At 36.0% G+C, this 18,163-nt stretch overlaps 1 long non-coding RNA gene across 21 annotated transcripts in view; it reads right to left on the bottom strand.

Annotated features, from left to right (window-relative positions):
• The window catches only part of LOC144288774 (uncharacterized), a 229,162-nt gene that overhangs the window by 178,890 nt on the left and 32,109 nt on the right, over positions 1-18,163 (bottom strand). For 2 of the 21 annotated variants that reach the window (XR_013356766.1, XR_013356767.1), the window contains exons 2-3: positions 12,601-12,696; positions 12,396-12,502 (exon numbers count right to left, since the gene is read on the bottom strand). The exons of 14 other annotated variants lie outside the window; for them this stretch is intronic. This is a non-coding gene — a long non-coding RNA (uncharacterized LOC144288774). Of the gene's footprint in view, positions 1-1,687; positions 1,868-12,395; positions 12,503-12,586; positions 12,697-18,163 lie in introns of all 21 variants that reach the window. 5 more of the 21 variants (XR_013356772.1, XR_013356771.1, XR_013356770.1 and 2 more) reach the window with 3 other exon arrangements.

The raw sequence follows: 18,163 nt of genomic DNA, 5'->3' as shown, positions 1-18,163 counted from the left end.
CAGGTTTCAATTCAAAAAAATTATTCTTTTAAAATATATTGTCTGCTGATGCTGTTACCAACAACTCTGTATTAAAATATTCCTGGAGCCATCCTACCTCCCAACAGCTGAATCTACACCCTCCCTGCCTCATTCATTCAACCAATCCATATCATTAAATTGTAATATTTAATCCTCAAGTCAAAAGTTTTAAAAAGAATGGTCACCTAGAAGAAAAAAAAAAAGCAACTTCAGAGCTCCTTAGAATGTGAAATGGTATAAGTTATGTGAGAGCACGGTAACAGCTGCTAGGCACTGATGAAGGTTTGGTTTTGATCCAGAGTAGAAAACCATTAAAGCTCTAAGAGTCAGAAAAGAAAAAAAAGAAGAAGAAGAAGAAGAGTCAGAGACATCTTTGATTTTCAGTGCTGTTTAAAAGCTTTACTGCATCTCCCACAAAGGGAGCAGCTGCCCTTAACATTTATTTGGTGGCTATTTACTTAGAGAAGAAATGGAGGGGACCTAACAAGCAGAATGAATTGAAAGTGCTACATTCACTGAGTTTCTTCTCATATTTCAAATCACCAGTTCTTCTTTCAGCTTTTCAATCCTGTACCAATAGATGTATCTGAGGTAGGAGTTGACTTCACTATAAACTAGAGTGACTTAGGGGCAAACAACCTAAATAAAACAGCATGTTTCCTGCATCCCAAGCTATTCAAGCTGCTCTAACCAAATACTTCTCCAAAATGTACCTGAAATTTTAAGTAAACTCGTTGTTTGTTTTCTGACTCTTACATAAATTCCTAATCAGATCATCACCCCTCTGCTGTGCACTTATCTGAAGACTGAGAGTCTTTATAATGTTTTCAAAAGTATAAATTTCATAAATTTGGGTAACTTTGTCATGGGGACTTTCAGAGAAGAAAACCCCAATGATAAAGGTTCAATTGCATTTATGCTCTAAAACCAGGCATAACTTAGTGCGAACTCCATCAGAGTATTTATCGGCATTATGTGCTAGAATCTGACAACTTGATTTTGAATTCCAACTCTAATTCGGGAAAGATCATAGAAGAGCAAGTAAACCTTTCCCTATCTCTTTTACCTCATGTATATTTAATACTTAGGTCACAATGTTGTAAAGATGAAATTTAGAATAATATGTGTAACTTTCATGACATATAATAGTACTCAACCATGCTTTTAACTGCAAGTACCAGAATTCTCTGAGTAATATCATGTTTAACACATATACCAAATTGCTAAAGGTGGGGAGAGGCATACATGGTTCAGTGACTCTGCATTATCAGGATCGCATCACTATTAGACTCTTAGCCTTTTTCTCATGTTTGTAAACTCATGGTTACAAGATGGCTTCCTTAGTTTTGATCATTACATGAGTGTTCTCTAGCCAATCCTCACCTCCCCATTCCCAGGTTTCATTAACTTGAAATATGGTTCATGCTTAGCTTCAAGAGAAGCTAGAGAAATTAGTATTTAGTTTTTGCAGCTTCTATAGTGAAAGTGCCCAAGGGAGAAAGGGGTGGGAGCGGGTGTTGGAAATAATAATCAACAGGATCTAAAAAAAATAAAAAATAAAAAAAATAATCAACAGGATCTACCATATTTCCTTTGAAGAACTTTAAACAGTATTTTAGTAATGTTATTAAATTCTCCTATAACAAAATATTTTATTTTTACCTACATAGTATACATTTATTTTTGTTCTGAGGCTGCTTATTTTATCAGCTCTCTTAAGCCCCCTTCACTCTGATCTCAGCAGTAAGTGATTGCATGTGTTTTTTCACAAAAGCTGATAAATCTGCCTTCTGTAAAACCTGGCACAGCCATCAAAACAACAGAGGATACATGTCCCAGGATCACCCTAAGGCAGAAAAAAAACAAATATATTCAATTATTTTATCTTATAAATAAAATAATTATTTTATTTAAAGCAATTTCTCAAAATTTTAATTTTATTAACTTAATTATTAAATGAAGTAATTTACATCCAGTGTTTCCTTTAAATAACTATTTTGTAATTAGTTGAATGTGCTAAGATGTGCTGCCCAAGGCTGCAAAACCTGACTCTATGCCTTCTATGCTACTTCTGCTAGCCCACACATGCTTAATCTCTATTGCCAATTTCTGGAGGACTTGCTTTTATATACTAATAGGTACTAGCAGGCCAATACAGCTCCTTTCTTAAAGAGATCTAAAGCCACAGGCCCTTTTCAGTATCTCAGATTTAAAGAAAATAGGTCACATGCCATTACCAGAGAGTACCTTAACCTGGGCCTTGGAAGCAAATACCTCCAAGTGCATTTCAGAAATAACTGGAATGCCACCTGCCCAGAAAAACAAGTCCTATTTACAAGCAGAGGGCTGTATTTCCACTATCACAGTTCCATCTTAATGGTAGAGGACTAAAACATGTCAAAAGCCAAGTACCACTGAAAATAGTCATCTTTTAAAATGATATCAATCAACTTTAAATAAATTTGGAAAAAAAAATTTAAAAAAATAAATAATAAATAAATAAATAAATAAATAAATTTGGAGTACTTTCTTTTTTTTCTTAAAGATTTTACTTATTTATCTGACAGAGAGAGAGAGAGAGAGAGAGAGAAGCACAAGCAGGCAGAGCGGCAGGCAGAGGCAGAGGGAGAAGTAGACTCCCTGCTAAGTAAAGAGCCTGATGTGGGGCTTGATCTCAGGATTCTGGGATCATGACATAAATGGAAGGCAGAATTTAACTAACTGAGCCACAGAGGCACACCTGGAATGTTTTCTTATTATGATAGATCATGAATGGGGTACAGGTTGAAGCATACATACAATACACGAGTAACACAAACGTCATGTCTGAACATCAATCTGCACAGCCCTGCTGCCCAAAAGGTAGACACAAGCAAACCATAATTTGAAGGTGATACTATCTAGGGGAAGGAGAGACAAGCTGTGAATACAAATAGAATAATTTGGCAGCCAAGGCATAGCAGCCAAGCAGATATGGCAACCACATAAGCAGCTCACATTCAAGAATTTGACCTCAATTTATTGGCCATCCCCTAAGACAGAATGAGCAGTCATGGGAAACCCAGTGATAGCAGTGGTCAAGCTTCAGACAGAGGGGCTGACAGCTAGCATTTGAAATGTCTATCAGCAGAAAGTAGGACCCCAGCCACCTAACCAGGGCTCAAGAGTAGATGCCAGTCTCTGAGTCAGACCCACGGAAAGTAGCACAAATGTTCAAACTTAGAGTTACTGAGGTTTTGAAAGTTTATTATGACAGGAAACAGACTTAAGACAGTGCATTTCAACCTTCTTGCCTCTTGGTTTACAAAGAAAATGGGTGCAGCTGCTCACAGACTTGGCCCTGGGCATTCAGTAACAATCCACCTCCACAAACCAGATGGGAGGCTCCAACAGAGAGAAAAGACCAAAGCCGGGTTCTCTGAATGCAGCCCAAGGTCAGAGCCAGAGGGAAGGAAGTAAGAAGGACTTAAAGCCCAGATTCAGAGAGTTAGGGAGGGACCCAGGGTTATGGTTGAGCTCTAAATAGAAGGCAGATGGCTCCTATAATACAAACAGAAGGTCCAATAGCTAAGGATCCTTTTTTTGAAAGAATATAATCATATTGTTCAAGTCATTTGTTGTCATGCAACAAATATGTATTGAACCTGCACCATATGACATATTGAGTTCAGCATTATAGATATACCCACAAACTAAATAGACATGGTTTGGTCTCTAAAACTATCAGCTCAAGTCTACAGAGGAAGCCTGGCATTAAGTAACAATTCCAAATCTTTTCTTATATATTGCAGTAGGTACTACAAAGGAAAAGAATAGTTGTAAGAGAGAATCATGGGGCCAGATAGCCAGCTATGTTAAGTTAGGAGACCAAAAATGACCTTTCTAAGGAAGGTATTTCAAGAACATGTAACAGGGATCCCTGGGTGGCTCAGCGGTTTAGCGCCTGCTTTTGGCCCAGGGCGTGATCCTGGCAAGACCCGGGATCAAGTCCCACATCAGGCTCCCTGCGTGGAGCCTGCTTCTCCGTCCGCCTATGTCTCTGCCTCTCTCTGCCTCTCTCTTTCTCTCTCTCTCTCATGAATAAATAAATAAAATCTTTAAAAAAAGAAAAAAAAAGAACATGTAACAGAAAAACACAAGCAAGGTACCTGGGTGGCTCAGTCGTTTAAGCATCTGACTCTTGATTTCTGTTCAGGTCATGATCTCAGGATCAAGACTGAGCCCCAGTCAGGCTCTGCCCTCAGCACTCTCCACCTCTCTCTGTCCCTTACCCTTTGTGCATGCATGCTCTCTCTTTCTGTATATATACATATATATAATATAAAAGAAAAACACAAGCAATTCTTTTTAAACTTTTTAAATACAAATTTAAACTTCAATACTATATATTATATATATCGTTATACATAAACATGCACTATTATAGAGGGATGATTGTCCAATGACTAATGGTAAAACATTAAAATCAATTTTTTTAACTGATTTTACTATGAAATACAACACACTATTGCTGAAATCATAATGACCTTTCCTCCCATGTGATATAACAGTTAACTTTTCACAAAACCAAAAGTACCCAGAAGATATAAGAAGGAAGAGAAGATCCCAGATATTATTTACATACAGGTGTATGTACTCCTTTTTTTTTTTTAATTTTTTATTTATTTATGATAGTCACACACACAGAGAGAGAGAGGCAGAGACACAGGCAGAGGGAGAAGCAGGCTCCATGCACCGGGAGCCCAACGTGGGATTCGATCCTGGGTCTCCAGGATCGCGCCCTGGGCCAAAGGCAGGCGCCAAACCGCTGCGCCACCCAGGGATCCCCATCCAAAATTTTTTGTATATTTCCCATTTATTACTGTATTTTTTAATACCCTTGAAATTTTGTATTTTCAAATCACAGGTAATTATATAAGAATAAGGCTCTTCTCCATTCAGTCTTCCACCACCATTTGATACCACGGATTTTTCTTAGATAAAATTGATGATGATCACTCCTTTTAAATGCATAATAGCTGTTAAGCTCTTGACAAGAATCAGATCAAGTTTATCTCCTATGTGATATAAGTCTTAGAGAGCTATCAAACAGTAACCTAGGACATAAATAATACAGATGCACAACAGACATTTATTTGTGAATAAAAAATAAAAGTAAAGAGCAGAGTTTGTGTTATAGAAAATTATGGTTTCACTATCCATTATTTTCTTCATAAATGGAGCCTAATTTCACTGGGAAAAAAAAAAACCTAAGCATTTGCTAATGCTGTGGTTTATCCCAAAAGTTGCTTAGATGAGATCATTCAATCCTTCATTCATTTTATGAAACCAGTTACTCATGGTTACTCAATTTCTTTCTTATTGGACCCTAACAAAGGGGTCCAATAAGACCCCTACCACTCACTAGGCTCACTTTTCTCAAAGGTTAAAATACTCCATGAACCACTACATAATTGTGAAAGTCTGTCCTGGTCATATGAATAAATCCAGCAACATGACCAAAAGTTCCCAGGGAGGGAGTGGGGAGTCCTAAATTTTAATCTGCTCATTGCAACTAACTAGCTGAGAAAAACTCAGCCAATTGTTCCATCTCAGATCTCTACTCCAAATAAAGAGACATAGATTAGATAGATGATAGATGATAGATAGATAGATAGATAGATAGATAGATAGATAGATAGATAGATAGATAATAGATTTTTTTTAAATAAAAGAGCAGTTTTCTAATGCAACTGTTCTTAAGACATGTTTCAAAGCACTAAGTTGCTTCACAAAAAATTTGGGCAATTCTGAGTCTGGCAGTCCTGTACAATCATCTTGGAGACTAACAAGGAACATTAACAGAGTAAAGGTTCTGAGAATTCCTGCAGTTCTGCCTAACTTTGTACAACCCACACAGAATGTTTTACATTTTTTTGTAAGCTAACACCCCTAAACATCTGTAGAGCCTGCATTGAGAAATGCTGCACTAGTGATTTTCAAACTATGTTTTGCAAAATCATCTTAGGGTTTGCCAAGAAACCACAGTGAGGGAAAGCAAGGACACAAAGAGGAAGCAGTCAGCAGGGAAGACTTGGGTTCCCCTCCCTCACTTCAATCTTTTTTACTTTTGGGCCTCAACATACATCACTCTGAAGAAAGGAATCCATGACTTTAAAAAATATATTTTGTTTCTAAAATTATCTGACTTAAAAATAATTTATTCTAGTCTGAACTGACATGTTGAATTAATTTATCATGAGAGTGTCCAGAGAGGGTCCACAGTATTTTTAAGACAGGTTCTTACGGTAGGTTGAATTATAGGTTATGTCATTCCCTCCCTACTCTTGCTGTGCCTTCCTGGAAGCAAAATTCACTTCCTGCCCCACTGATTAGGGCTGAGCCATCTGACCTGCTTTGATAAAGAGGATGTGAGGGTCTAATGTATTTGTGTGGTTTACTTATACACGACCCCGCCCCCCCCCCCTTGACTTCTCATCACCATGAGAAGAGTATGCCCTAGAAAATGGTTGCTTACCAGCCAAAGCCCAGAAATTAGAAGACACATGAAGCTCAGTTGATACCAACAAAGCCATGGCCAACTCAAAGCCCTCATGCAACATGAGAAAGAAATTAATGTTTATTTTCGTAAACCTCTCAAATTGAGGGATTATTTGTTGACATTCAAAAGATAAAGTTCTAAATCAAATCTATGCTAATCTAATTCCGAATCAAATGTCTGCAAAATTACCCTTGAATAGCATTAGGCTAGATAATTGGGTTTAAGATAAGAGTTGCTGAATTCACTAACAGTTTTGCAATTACTTTGTATCACTTTAAGAAAGTACAATAATGCTATATTTCCTCTCTTTATACTCAGATCCCATTCTTTACCCTCCAAAACTAAATATTTTACCCTCCATGATTTATAGAGCAATCAATAGTTAACAACAAGGCCAATAAAACTAAACTGTATATAGTTTTCCATGAGGGGAATTCAAAGGATATTCCCTTTGTTCATAAAATCAAATACTGCTTTGGGGCTGGCATTTAATAAGAAAAATTTGTAAATGCATTATCCATGCCTATAATTGTTTTCAGACAGCTTAATCAGGTCAAAAATTAAAAGTCAACTATGTTTAATCAACCTGTAAATCAAACAAGAGCCTTCCCAACAAACACAGGAAAAGCAGTCCAGAAAGGTAAAAAAAAAAGCAATATTCACTTCTATCCTAAAAATTGAAACCAGATCTACTAAAAACAGGTTCACTGGGAGTTAATAGGTTTTCACTTGACTCAAGTTATTTAAATTTACAGGACAATTAAATGAAATCAGTATCCCACAGTATTTGGAATGACCATGGAATTACTCTACTTACTAGAAAATACAGTTGGAAAAATACTTACCTCAGATTAAAATTCTACAAATAAGGTATCCAGCTATGGTCGTGTATAAGGAAATTAGTAATGAAAGACTTCTGGAAGTAATACATTCTTACTGAGTTAAACATGTGCATAGAAGGGCCATACAACCAAAAGGAGAATTGTGTAAGAATAACAAGAGACAATACAGCAGCAAGATTTCAAATTCCTAAGAAATAAATGTCAATAATATATGCAAAGCTTAGAGTTCATGATCCTTTTGAAAAGAAATGAGAAAAGGATTTGTGATCTACAGACAGAGAGGAATTTCTCTTACTTAAATAATGAAAAATAATACTGTTTATTAAGCACCAACAATGTAGTGGGTGACGGGCACTGAGGGGGACACTTGACGGGATGAGCACTGGGTGTTATACTGTATGTTGGTATATTGAACACCAATAAAAAAATTAATTTATTAAAAAAAAAGCACCAACGATGTGACAATAAAAAGTTGAATAAAATAACATTTAAATAGGGAACAGCATCTGGTAAAGTATATAATATGCCCATTTTACGGATGAACAGATGAGAACTCCAAGAGCATTAAGTAACATGTTCTCACAACTATTAAAAAGTGGATTTTTTTTTTTAAGTGAAAGAGAGGATATACCACACAAATAAAAGAGAAACTATCAGGAATAATTACACACCAACAAAGTGGAAAACCTAGAAGAAATGGATAAATTTCTAAAAACATTCCCTACTAAGACTGAATCATGAAGAAACAAAAAATACGAACAGACCTATAACTAGTAAGGAGAATTAATCAGTAATATAAAACCTCCCAATAAGGAAAAACCCAGGACCTGATGCTTCACTGGTGATTTCTACCAAACATTTTAAAAAGAATTAATATCAATTCTTCTTAAACTCAAAAAAAAATAAAAGAAGGAACACTTCCAAATGTATTTTATAAGGTCAATTTCACTCTGATACCAAAGCCAGAAAATACACACTACAGAGAAAGAAAAGGAAAAATACTATTGACATAAAAATCCTCAGCAAAATACTAGCAAACCAAATTCAACAATACATGAAAAAGATAATATATCATCATAACCAAGCAGGATTTATTCTTGCAATGAAAAGAGGGTTCAACATACAAAAACCAATCCATATAACATACCACATTAACAGAATAAAGGACAAAAACCACATGATCTCAACTGATGCAGAAAAAGCATTTGAGAACATTCAACAGCCATTCATGATTAAAAACATCCAACAAACTAAAAACAGAAAACAACCCCAACATAGCAAAGGTCATATATGAAAAGTTCTTCATCAGATTCATTGCACAAAAATGTAAATACACTTAACATTACTGAACTGGACACTTAAAAATGGTAAAGATGGTACATTTTATATTAGGTGTTTTTTACCACAATTTTTAAAAGGTGGAGGGAGAATTCAAAATCAGTCGTTTTTTTTTTTTTTTTTTTCCACAGATGTTTTCCTGCAACATACACCTGGAAGTGGATGAAAGGAACAGCAAGCAATCCAGGTGGAATGATGGAAATGGCTAGGTGGGCAAGTGTCAATAGTTATATGTGTTTTGTTTTTTGTTTTTTGGTTTTTTTAGTTATATGTGTTAAATGAGAGTAACATAATAGGAAATCAGAATTGTTACATAAGTACCAAAACATATAGGAGCCTATAGTTCAAATGTCAGGATAAGTACCTTTATTTATAAGTGATTTAAATGACTCAATCCTTTTTCTTCAAAGATTTAGTACCTACTTGATTATCACTGTATTAGTTTGCTAGGATTGCTGTAACAAAATAACCACAAACTGGTCATTTTCTCACAATTCTGGAGACTGAAAGCCCAAGATCAAGATGTCAACAAGTTTGATTTATCTTAAGGTCTCTTTCCTTGGCTTGCAGATAGCCTTTCTCTGTGAACATGCATCCCCGATGTCTCTTTCTAAATGTCCACATATCCTCTTCTTATAAAGACACCAATCAGACTGCATTAGGGCTCACCCTAACAGCCTCATTTAACTATAATTACCTCTTTAAAAGACCTATCTCCAAATATAGTCATGTTCTGAGGTAACGGGCGTTAGAACTTTAACACATGAATATAGGAGGAACACAATTCAGTCCATACCAATTACACATACGTTTTAATTTCCTAGTTAGTTGCACATGTGGTTTTTACAAAGGAAAAATGTTAACACTATGGACAAATAGTTCAGGGTCATACGTTAAAGCAGGGAAAATAAAAGAATGTAATTCTTTTATGTTCTCAGTATCACCAGCCACTTATGCTTCAAACCATATTTTCTGAGGCATTGACTATAGACAATTTCACAAATTATACATTTCTCCAGATCCAGCCTTTTTTGTTTGTTTGTTTGGTTGGTTGGTTGGTTAGCTGTTCTGCATTTTACTCAGTAGTAGGAAAAAACATCAAAAATCAGACTGTCGGGGCCAAGTGAAAATTTGGAAGAATATCTCTATAATTCTACAAGTTTGTTCCCAAGAGATTTCACAACATCCTTGGGGAAGTCTGAAAGCAAGACTTTTCCTCAAAAGGTTTTAATATTCTGGCCTGCAGACTTACTCTGGACTGGTAAGTCCCTAAGTATTTTTAAATCAAATTTAAAAGAAATCTACAATATCTCAAAAGTTTTCTGTAATATTCTAAGTGAAAATGTGATTTAATTTTGTCTCCTGGAAACCAGATATGCTTTTTCCCAGGTTCATTTCATAGTCATTTCTGTAATATATTCAACAGCCATTAACTTTATCTTCTGAATTTTTACCTGATTTAAATATTTATGAACATTCTATGCTTGCACATACTAATTTTCTCAGTTGTCACTATCAGTAAACATTTATAAAAGACCAGCTGGATAAACGTCATTAGCTAAATACATACAAATATTATATTCTTCACATAAAAACAGCTCAGGAGCTATTTTTATTCAAGGACCTAATCAGTGTGTTTAAGTGCATGCGTGCGTGCGTGTGTGTGTGTGTGTGTGTGTGTATCAGCTTAGGTTCTCCGTGCGGAAATTGACAGAATTGAGGAAAACAATCCAACTCACAGCTTTCATAACTCTGAAGAGTTATGTACTAAATACATTCACTTTTAAATAATATAAGATCTAGTACATCTTTTAATCCATAAAATAGAAAAATATAGGACAATTTAGAACTGTTTTCTAAATGGATAAGAAAATTAGCTTGTTCAAATTTAAATAACATTTGAGAGACTAGTTCACCATACTAATAGAACATCTTTATATATATTTAAAATTTCTATTATAGTTTTTAAAACATAATCAAATTCATAAACTTTATACCCCAAATTTTTCTTCCTTGATTATAGCTTACAAATACTGACCTACTTTAAAAAGTTACATATTTCTATTTGTAAGTCAAAGTGTTGATTAAATATTTCATTTAATTTCCCTACTCTACCAATAGTATTCTTAAATACAGCTTCCTACATTAAAGGAAAAAGTTACTCCAGTTCAATGGGAGCATCAGAAAATCGAGTAATAATAGTCATACAATATTCAGATGAGATTATGAAAATGTTATTTTTCAAGTACATTGATGTCATGCCAGATTTCCCCCTATCAACTTGAAGATTCTGACACATTAATACTTTTCTACTTCCCTGAAAAGTCCAGAAAACAAACATTACCATGTCAGGAATATAAGAGGATACATCAAGGAAATACTGATGGTGACCCATATGTTGCTCTTTAAAAAAAAAAAAAAAAAAACTTTCCTGAAAACACAGAGGAACCAATATTTTATGACTTCCAGATTAGTCTGGGACCCTTGTGTACATTAAAGTAGCATAAAATAGGACAGAGGGTAAGTTGAAGATAAATTGTATTTAAATGTCAACTTCCATCTAACATTTTAAACATCAACATCTTTTGGTTGATAGGGTCTTCCTAACAAAGTACTAGAGTACTAATACCAGGAAATATTCCTGCCAGACAGCCTAAAAAACTAAGCGAAGCTCAGGACAGACATTAGAATAAGTTTTCATTCTCTACATAAGACAAACATTTTCATCTCCTAATTGCTTCTCAGCCACGCAAGGTATTTCTGGACTATCTCTTATCGTCAATTCTATGACTTTATGAAATGTAAATTAATATTAGCATCAGATTAGGATGAAAATATCAGAATGAGATGAAAATATGGAGCCAAATACAAAGTTCATAAAAGACTCAAATAAAAGTGCTTTTAGTGGTTTTTGCCATTGCTTTCCTTCTTGAGTTAACTGTATTTTATAACTTATTTCTGTGCTTCTAATTCTCCATTAAAACATGAACAATTCTGCTTTTGGTCAGAAAGTCTCTCCTGCTGATACTCCTATCTAATCTTATAATGAAAAAAATGACATGTTTATGTATAAAAGCTGGTGTTCTGACTGCATTTGATGGCTGGCAGGACCTGGAAAGGAAACACTCTATCCAACAACCACATTACCAAAAAAGCAAACTCCTTTTGCATGATTTATTCTTAATTCTTTTGAGCTTAGAGAGCAAAATGTGATAAGAAGGAGGATTGCTTCTTACACCAGTTATGCTCCGCCTGCCTGTCTCAAGGCTCTCCTGTTATTTCAGCAATCACATTTATGTGGATGACTCTAGCTGAATCCTCCCCTGCCCTCCAGACCAACATATCAGTCTAATGTTTGACACTTCCACCTGGATGTTCAACTAACATGTCTGGCTCCAAATGTATTCAAAATGGAGCCTCTCAGCTCTGCCCTCCATGTACCTCCCTTCTCCCTACTCTGATAAATCTCCCTTCTCACTTTTCTATTTCCTATTTGCCCCCACTATCTGTCACCCATCTTTGAAATCATGTGTGGGTCCTTCCATTGCCTCCCACCCAGATTCCACATCAGCCCATCTTTTCCAAGCTAAGCTCAAAACCTCTAGTCTTTCCTTGGAGCAACTGGTCTATCTTCTGCTTAAAGATGTGCCTACCTGTGGGCACAGCTGACACAAGCTATTGCTCACCCATAAGGTGCTTTTATACAAATCAGAAAAGGCTCCACAGCTTCAAGACACTTGATATCCATCTGTCAGGGAATCTGTCATAATATAATATAATTAAACATTATCACAGTAATAAATATAGAAATATAAAAACAATACATATAGAAATACAGAGTTACCATTGAGTGACAACCTGTAAGCTTTGTAGTGCACAATCTTCACACAACATTGGGCAGCCCTGTGACCCTGCCATCCTTCAATTCCACACATTTTAATGACCCCTCATCACCTATGAAAAGAAAAATGCACACCCATCAATCTAATACAGGATATTCACCATGCTTGGCTTCAGCCTGCCCTTCCAGTATTATCTCCTATCTCTGAACTCTTCACATACCTATGCTCAACTCTAGCTGGCACACTTACTCAGAACTGACTATACTTGCCTATTATCTTGCCTTTAATCATTTGTCTGCCTGGTACACCCTTTCTCCTTTTTCCACCTGTAAATATCCTATCCATTTTTCATGTCATTTTTTTCTAAGAAGCCATATCTTTTCCCCACCCCAAATAAGTGAACACTCATTCCTTTGAATGCCACTATATTTTGTTTATACCCGTTCTAATATGTGCAATATATGGTCTTTTATTAGCATTATTGGCTCATTTGATTGATCCTATACCAGATGGTAAATTTCTTAAAGTGGATATTTTGTCTCATTTTATATCTTCTGCAAAGCCAAATCTAGGGTTAATACAGAACAATTTTTTAATTCACTTAATTGAACTAAATCAGTCAGTCTCATTCTAAATAAGGATGCATTAAATTTTTGTGGTTAAAAGCTTTCCTTATTCCTTAAGAACCTTATCAATAAGAAATTTTCTTTTTTTATATTTTATTTATTTATGAGAGAGAGAGAGAGAGAGGCAGAGACACAGGCAGAGGGAGAAGCCGGCTCCATGCAGGGAACCTGATGTGGGACTCAATCCCGGGACTCCAGGATCACGCCCTGGACCAAAGGCAGGCACTAAAGCGCTGAGCCACCCAGGGATCCCCAATAAGAAATTTTCTATTTTCTAGCTACTTGCCAAAAAATTAGAGTAATTATATTTCCAGACTGCATCATATTTCACTTGCTTTACTTCTCTCAGAGCTGAATAACAATCCAATACTATTAGACACATAACCCATAAGACATAACATTCACTGTTTCATTTTGCTCAACCAAGCAAGGTTAAATACGATTCCTTCTGTTTTTTGTCTTATAAAGTTAGCCTACCCTTCACTGTATAAGTCTTAATTTCCCCAACATATGCAATGTAAATAATATGAAAAGTCTTGCAGAGAAAGTAGGGAGTGTTTTCTTATTTGAAATGAAGTGGGGCACCTGGGTGGTTCAGTTAGTTAAGCATCTACCTTTGGCTCAGGTCATGATCCCAGAATCCTGGGATCAAGCCCCATCTCAGGCTCCTCGCTCAGCAGGGAATCTGCTTTTCCCTCTCCCTCTGCCCCTTCTAGACACTAGTGCTCACTCTCTCCTCTCAAATAAATAAAAAATCTTAATTTAAAACAAACAAACAAAACAGAGCAGATCCAGTTCACAAATAATTATAAGACAGGAAGCATCTTCGGTCTTCCATCTGCTGGGACTATTAGGCCACTGTGGATTTTATCACTTTGCTGTTAAGACTGTACTTAAACAGTGCTAATGAAAAGTTGCTACCGTATTTGATTCAATTTAGATAACTTATAAATATGTGACAAATGCATGATTTTTAAAGATTATCTATGTATGCTTCTCAGGCCCAAGAATCAAAGACATGTATCAAACACTGGGTTCTGGATGTCAATTACAGATGGCGATGATCAATGATACAAAGAAACATATGGCGATGATCAATGATACAAAGAAACATATGCAAATGACACTGACAATATTTATAATTTAAAATCATTTTAAACTCCCTGCTCCATTGACTGAACCTAATAATCAAATACAGACACTTGCATTTGTTTGCCCCTGAGATGAAAGCAAAGGTTTATCTCTCAACACACCCAAATAAATTAATTTTCTATTTTTTTATTGTAATGAGATTACATTTCCCTTTTTGTTTTCACTCCTAGAAAGATTAGTTACCTGAGACTGAATTCCTACTTTCTAGGCCCCAAAATACATATGAATGATGTTAAAAAACTCACAGGGTGGTAATTTTCAATTACAGGGACTTAAAGTTTTGCTGGTCTCCAATTTCTACTAAAATCTGAAATTCCTCGATAACTTCTCTAACATGTGGCCATCTAATCTGCACCTTAATGTGTTTAATATTAGGAAGCACACCATTTCACAAAGGAGTCCTTTTCCCTAGAATTAATTCAAATTTCAGAAAGCCCTTTCTTATGATGTACTGAAATTTACCCCTTCTTTTAACTTCTCATTCATTCCTACTTCTTCCCTCTAGAGCTACAAATGATTTTTTTTAATTGCTCTTTCACATTATGGCCTCCTTTGAATATTTGATTAAAATTGCCTTGCCCTTCCTTAGTTTTTAATTGTAGCTCTATTACTTGCCAGCTTTATGAAGCATTCTGGCTTTATTTTTAAGATTTTATTTATTTATTTGAGAGAGAGAGATTAAGAGAAAGAAAAGGAGCAGAGGGATAAGCAGACTTCACACTGAACCCATAACCCAATGTAAGACTTGATCTCACATGACCTGAGCTGAAATCAAGAGTCAGACACTTAACTGACTGAGCCCCCCACCCCAGGGTATCCCTTATTCTGGCTTTAAATGCCTTTTAAAACATTAAATATCCTGGGAGGGGGTAGCCCCGGTGGCTCAGCGGTTTAGCGCCACCTTCAGCCCAGGGTGAGATCCTGGAGACCTGGGATCAAGTCCCACATCAGGCTTCCTGCATGGAGCCTGCTTCTCCCTCTGCCTGTGTCTCTGCCTCTCTATATACATGTTTCTCGATTAAATAAATAAAATCATAAATAAAATCATAAATAAATAAATAAATAAATAATAAATATCCATCCTGGGAAAGTTACTATCTTTAAGCCTCAGAGTTTTCCCCCTGTAACATGGAGATGAAAACAGAATCTATCTCGTAGGGTTTACCTTAAGGATTTCATGAGAAAAAAACTAATAGAAGAACTTAGCACATTGTCACTGCCCCCTTGACTATTCTAAAAATCTCCTTTATTCAAATATCCTCTCAGTATCTTCTATGAGAAGCTGTCTTTCTCTCAGTCCATCACCATCCCTCCATTTTTGTTTTTGTTCAAATTGTTCTTTCACAATACCTTCTCCACCTGCCTGACAAAGAGAAAACAGCAGTGATGCTGCTATGACCCCAAATAGTTCTACAACTTGTGATACCACACTCAAGTCCTACTAATCCCTTTATTGAGGTCTACCTTCTCTACAGGCCAGAGCTCAGTACACTATTAAGAAGAACACAATGCTAACTAGAACTGTCCACTCTTGGAATTTCTTTTCCAGTGTCCTCATCCCAGCCTTTAATCCCCTCTCAGAACTGCAAAATGTAGATTATCACAGATACTCTTTTCTCTCCCAGCTTCCCCTAAGCCCCAACAGAAAATAGATAAATAAATGTACTTATTCCAGGGTGCCTGGGTGTCTCAATTGGTTAAGCATCCAACTCTTGATTTGGGCTCAGGTCATGATCTTGGAATCCTGGGATCAAACCCCACCCTGGGCCCCACACTCAGCAGGGAGTCTGCTTGAGGATTCTCTCCCTCTCCCTCTGACCCTTCTGCTCACATACTTTCTCTCTCTCTCTCTCTCTCTCTCTCTCTCCTTCCCTCCCTCCTTCCTTCTCTCAAATAAATAAATTTTTTCAAAATAAATAAAAAATAAATGCATGTACTCCATGTTCTTTTTTGTCAGTGTCCTTGTCTGATCAGGTATTGGATAGTTGATCTGACAAAGCACTTTTGCTGTTGAGCGAAGAAGAACTAATAGTATTTTTTACCCTTTCAAGCAACAAAAAAAAATACTATATCTGAGACCAACTTTAGACCCCTGACACATGCTTGGAATGACTTTAACACTTTGAAAACACATGATTTTTCCTTTCAAGTATCTTAATAACTATGCTTATAAGTTTATTTCTCTTAGTTCTTCCAATTTGTCTTTCTTTTTATTTTAGAGACACAGAATGGAAGGGGAGTGACAGAGAAAGAGAAAGAGACAATCTCAAACAGACTCCTGATGAATGTGGAGCCCAATGAGGGGCTAGTTATCATGACCATGAGATCAGGACTTGAGCCAAAATCAAGAGTCAGACACTCAAATGAATGAGCCATTCAGGCGACCCCTTTAAATTTTTTAGTGGTGTGTGTGTGTGTGTGTGTGTGTGTGTGTAGGACATCAAAGTCTTCCGTATCTGTTAATCAGAAGTGGTAACCTCCTTAGAATGACAAGAATGGCAATCTCAGACTAAAGGATGTTGGTATGATAGGGGCTTCTCAATAAGAAATCCTGTGACATATCTTAAGTAAAGGTACTTTCTCCCAAAAGCTCACAACATCTGTGGCTTAGTCCAGTTCTAAATACAAATCTATTCATGATCTCATGCTTTGAGCATACTTATACATAACAGATGCATTTCACAAATGCTGTTGCTGCTTTTGGGGGGTGAGTGTTCACTGTCAATAGATGATTATCTAAAGATTAAAAAATTAACTTTAAAAGAGAGAAAAATAAAGAGATGTCAAATGTACTAGGGCTACATATAGCAAGCCTCTCTTTCCTTGATATTTTCCTAATGCTTTCTTAAATGCTCAACTTCAAAATGGATCATTCAAAAAACTGAAAAGATCCTTTTAATCAAATAGATTTTTCAACCAACAGCAACAAAAGCACAACTTTCCTGTGTATTTTATGTATCCTCAAAACAGGAAATTACTTAAATTCCTCTAAAAGTTAGGCTATTCTCTAAACAGCATTGATTTCCTCAACCATTTCCATTTAGAAGTTGTCCATGCTATGAGATCACTCTTCAAAACAAATTTAAAGCAATATGTTCAGATTGATTTTGCTCACATTAGTGGCTGGCTTTATTTACTGAGAAACACATTCTATTGGCTTGTTTTCTACTTTGAAAGATGTGGCAAATTGCAGAAACGTTCTTACAGAAATTGAAATGGAAAAAAAAATAAAATCAATCAGTGACTCTAAGGACTGTTTCAGCTACTAAACAAGACATTTTGAGTCTTCTGTGCCACTCGTCATAAAGCAACCATTTTAAGTGGATCAAGTTGATAAAGAAGCTGATAAAACTAAGACATCAATAAAAGCCATCTTTTATTTTCACAAACATCCAAAATTCTCATTAAGAAAATGAGGCACATGATTATTATTATACATAAAAATTATAGAAACTGGGGCTCCTGGGTGGCTTGGTAAGTTAAGCATTTGCCTTTTGATTTGGGCTCGGGTCATGATTTCAGGATTGTGAGATCAAGCCCCAAGTCCAGGCTTCTCACTGGGCATGGAGCCTGCTTAAGATTCGCCTCTCCCATTCCCTCTGACTATTCCCCTTCCCCCTCTCCAAAAAATCATCATCATCATCATCATCATCAAAACAACACAGACACATCAAGAACAAAAGACATTAAAGAGTCCTCTTTTGTGGACCTTAGTGTGTGGTTAAGAGTTAAGAGAAATAAGAATATATAACAGGGCTGATAGCAGAGATGTTTCTGAAAATAATGTTAAAAGAAACCAAT

The sequence above is a fragment of the Canis aureus genome, chromosome 18, assembly GCF_053574225.1.
Source record: "Canis aureus isolate CA01 chromosome 18, VMU_Caureus_v.1.0, whole genome shotgun sequence".
In the NCBI taxonomy this organism is placed as follows: Eukaryota; Metazoa; Chordata; class Mammalia; order Carnivora; family Canidae; genus Canis; species Canis aureus.
Note: the sequence above shows the minus strand (reverse complement) of the source record. Positions and strands in the feature narration are given on the sequence as shown.